The following is a 4,491-nucleotide window of genomic DNA, read 5'->3' as shown; positions in this document are numbered from 1 at the left end:
TCTTTGAATGATTTAAATTCATTTTTAAAACACAGCAGGGTTTGAGTTAACCTCCGATCTCAGTGTCGCGCAAAAGTTGACTTTTCTATCCGATAAACTTCCTTGTTAATGTTTGCGGTGACGCATCATTCACTTTGCAGTTGAACCCATGCGTTAAAAAGTCTCTGTTTGTTTCCCTGTTTTCACTCTGGTCTCAGTGCACTGTGTTTTGGCAGGGACGTGGATTTTGTGGGTGATGACTAGAACATTTCCCAGCTGTCTCAGAAACAATGTCATTGTATTTGCTGGCAGGAGCACGGATGAATGGTGGCAGGAGGATGGATGAAAATAAACAATTTCCACAGTTGTATTATGCCGCCTTGGAATATTGCCTCATGGCGCACAATGCAATTTATTCAAAGCATACGTAGTCGGGGGATATTTCCTTTCTCTTATCTCCACTTTCTGTCTGCGCAATAATTTGTGAAAAGTGGCGGCCGTCTGAAAGTGGAGAACCTTGTGCACTGCTGCGGATTCGGTTACACACACGCTGCTCGTCTAATCTCTTTCTTTAGGAGCTACAGTTTCAAACTCCTGCCTCCACTCCTACTTTACATTTCACAAGATCACTTAACTTTAGATCCAATTAGAGCCACTGAAGAATTAGCTCTGAATTATATAAATGCAAATGTGTTCTCCAGGAGGCCATAAGGGGAAAAATTGAATAATGGTATAAAAACCTCTATTTGTAATTGAATCATTGTTCCTTTTTAGATCCAATTTGATGTCCCATATGGTGTCAGATGTTTCATTTCGCCGCAGCCTTTATGACACTTTGGGACCGCACTTCATCACCGTCTAATGGCTCTAACGTCACGAGCGCAAACACACGGCCCGCTCCAGAGCTGCACATAGCCGGAATTAAATTAGGTCTTAAAATCCAGGCATGGTGCTTGACATAGAGAGGATTTATTCAGCATAATAAGGCGAGTGGATAACTGTGCCGCCGAGCTGCTGTCAGTAAGAGACCCTTGATGTTTAATACTTGGTGGAGCATGACTACGTTTGACAAAGCTGGCACTTTCTTAAGACTGTGGGCAGGCGGTTGACTAGGACGGTGTTTATCTCCTGCGAATGGATTTGCAATCATTAGTCATGAACTTGCTTGCTTTTGTCATGCGCTGCGTTCCCTCCATGTACTCATTACATGGGCAAGAGGTGTTCTGGGGATGGTGCATTATCTGAAATAATTAAATCCCGGACCTAACTGCAACATGTGTGGGTTTCTTTCCCCCCTGACGTGTGTGTGTGAATGTGTTGCAATCTGGAGCTCGTAAATGCTGCAAACATAACATCCTCCGTCTGATTTGCATTGAAGCCATTAACACGCAATAACACTTCAAAAATATACAGAATGAGCGAGGACTTAAAAACCTTCACGTCCGAATAATGGAACGTTAAAGTTACGCGTGCGTGAATTGAAAAGGTCGTTTGTGAGAATTAAAAACTCCACATTGTTCTCATTTAACGTTTCTGTTCAGAGCATGATGTTTCTCATTGTGTACGTTCACCCAGGGGAGTAGTTTGACTTGTTTAATATTCCTCACCAGAAGCAGCTCTGCTTAATTTGGGGGGGGATTTGGGTGCGTTTTGTTTTTCTATTTACTTTTAAGAATTAGATAACACCACATAATTCATTCTTCATTGTGTTTCGCCCCAGAGCTGTTTAAAAGAAAATCGAGCAGAATTTACTTGATAACTGTCTTATTCCTCATTTCAGATCTCATAAACGCTGACATGATGGAGTATTAGCTTTCTGCGGTGGGAGGAAGGAGAGATTATTTTGGGGCTTCAGTGGATTCTTGTCAAATTAGCTGTACTGCAGGCTGCCTTCATCCCTACTTGCACCGGAGTTCCTGCCACAGAAATAAATAAAGGTAATACTAAACAAGTTGGAGCAGAAATACGAAGTAAAGCCTGACGGAGGGTAAATTAGCTCGCCTCTAGAGTTAGGGTTGCTTTAAAGCCCTTAAAAATGTGTTTTATTTTTTAAAGGCAAAGTTCAGAAACTGCAACACGGATTTAGTCTTGTAACAAACTCAATCACAGATTTAAATAAATCCTCCTGTGTTTACAAAGATGGACAAAACTTTCTCCCACTGTCCAGAAAGGAGGCCAGAATATCTCGGTTATGGACGCCACCATCTCGCTCATTTGGAGCCAGTGACGGTCAGGGGATGGAGCCACGGTATCGAGGTCACATCAACGCACATGCTTACGTTTCACTCCATCCACTGCAAAAAATAGCAATTGAACACACCAGTGTGATAGGAACTGACTGAAATATATTTTAATAAGTACTTAGACTCTTTAGTTTGTTCCCTGTCCCGTCCACTAACATGGAGGTGGGATTTACGACCTATACTGCAGCCAGCCAGCAGATGGCGACCAGAACACTTTGGCTTCACTTTTGGGGTGCATATTTTGTCCATCTTTGTATAGCCTAAAGTCTATATGGTCAAAATGTGTGCACAATGGTGAGAGTGTGGAATTTAATTCATTACTCCCCTGATTCATTCAAATGTCGTGAGTACGTTCCATAGAATCCCCCCCACAGTCTCACTGGGATGTGTCGAACACATAGTACCTGGATGTTTGCAGGATAAATAATGTTTCCATGGAAGATCTTGTTGCTATCTGTTAACAAATGTGACAAAAGACCAATTGAAAAAAAAAAAAAATAAACTGTATTTTTCAACTTTTTCATTTTCCCTTGAATTGTCATTATTCTCCAGAACATTTATTCACAGCATTGTCCTGACTGATGAGTTTGCAGAAGTGAAGATGACAGTATGTATTAAGATGACAGATACTGTGGCAAGTTACAAAGACTGATGATGGAATTGATTTTTCTCTTTGCTCAGCATTGTGTTGTCAAAATTATAAAGCTTGATTATTTAGTTTCCACTCTACGTGCTGGTAGTCAACTAAAGTATTTCATCTTGTTCAGTCACAGATCTGAAATCCACACACACACACACACACACACACACACACACACAAAAGATGAGCTCGCTGCACATTTTGTTCCTGCTGGAAGGTGATGTTGATGGTTTGGAATATAAATGTGGATTTAGCTGGAAAATCAATCACTGTAAATCGCTGTTATCAGACAAACTGTCTGAGCTCATGTCTGTTTACACAGCACCGTGAGGAGGCCGCTGCCAGCATCATTCCATTGGCCTGAATCTGGAGATCCACGTGTCCATTACCGTCCCTCAGTGATGTTGTTTGCCATTGATCTTAACACCAGATGGAAATATCGCTTTACTCTCCCGTCAGCTTTTTATCCAATCCATGTGAAGCCTGGTCGTTCTTGTTATGATGCAGTGTCATGTTAGACTTTTAAATAAAATTAAAAAAAACATTTATAATCAAGTCCTCTCTGCAAACGTAAAAATATCCGCGATGCGTTACAGCCCTGTTGATTGTAAACTCGGCGGCAAACTTCCTGCAGCTGTTTGACGACTCATCATTATTCCCTCGGGCGTTGCTTCATTAACCTGACAGATGTGCGAGCCGCTGCTCATGTGATTAACTCTGCTCACAAACTCCTCACTCTTTCTAAGCTTCACCTGCAGCCCTGCTGTCGCCTCGTGTTAGAACGCCATGTTGGACGCAGCCTGTGAAGGAGCAAGAAGAGTTAGTCCCCCCTGCTCCTTCATGCTTCTGTGAAACAAGTTTGAATCACTGTGGCACAAGTGCACGTTGGTTCTTCTCACTGTGGATCAGAGTGCACGGCAAACACTGACCATGTATTTGAGCCCCACACACTGTGGAGTTTATCTGACTGAGGAGGGAGCTCACACATTTACATCTTTCTCTCTGCACTGATTTTTTTTTTTTCCCCTGCCCCCATGAGTTATTAAAGCTTTGAAGGCAGAATTTAATGAGATCATGTTGCTGTAGATCCACATTTGGCTTGAAACCGACTTGCATCTCATTTGGCTTTATTTACCCATATCTGTGTTTGTAATATTCTCCTTCATATCGCTTGTGAGGACGCTATGGTCGGGTTATTGTACACCCATGACTGCAGGACTGATCACAGTTTGCAGTTTGACCACATTTAAACACCCAAACCCAGTTTTAGTACATTCAGGCTGAGTGGCTGAGATTATAAACCACATGTACAATCACAGCCGGAGAAGGACGATGCAGGGCCGAGTCTTGCACCGTTCAACATCAACATCTTATCGTTTCAGACCAGTGCAGTTGACCTTTTCTCGTCCAGCTCCCGCATGGTTTAAATGGCATTACACTTGCACACACGGGTGTTGGTCTAAACTGGTGCATTGTTGTTATTTCTTTGCACTCACATACACGTTAATAATAATAAAAAAAAAGCTCTTAAGGTTTAGGGATAGATGCCAAAAGAATGTTATTTGTAGGTGAGAGATAGACGTACAGTTGTCAAGTGACAAAAGTGTCACATTTGACAAATTAAATGAT

This window comes from Hippoglossus stenolepis, chromosome 12 (genome assembly GCF_022539355.2).
Source record: "Hippoglossus stenolepis isolate QCI-W04-F060 chromosome 12, HSTE1.2, whole genome shotgun sequence".
In the NCBI taxonomy this organism is placed as follows: domain Eukaryota; kingdom Metazoa; phylum Chordata; class Actinopteri; order Pleuronectiformes; family Pleuronectidae; genus Hippoglossus; species Hippoglossus stenolepis.
The sequence above is the reverse complement of the archived record's forward strand: the minus strand, read 5'-3'. Positions refer to the sequence as shown.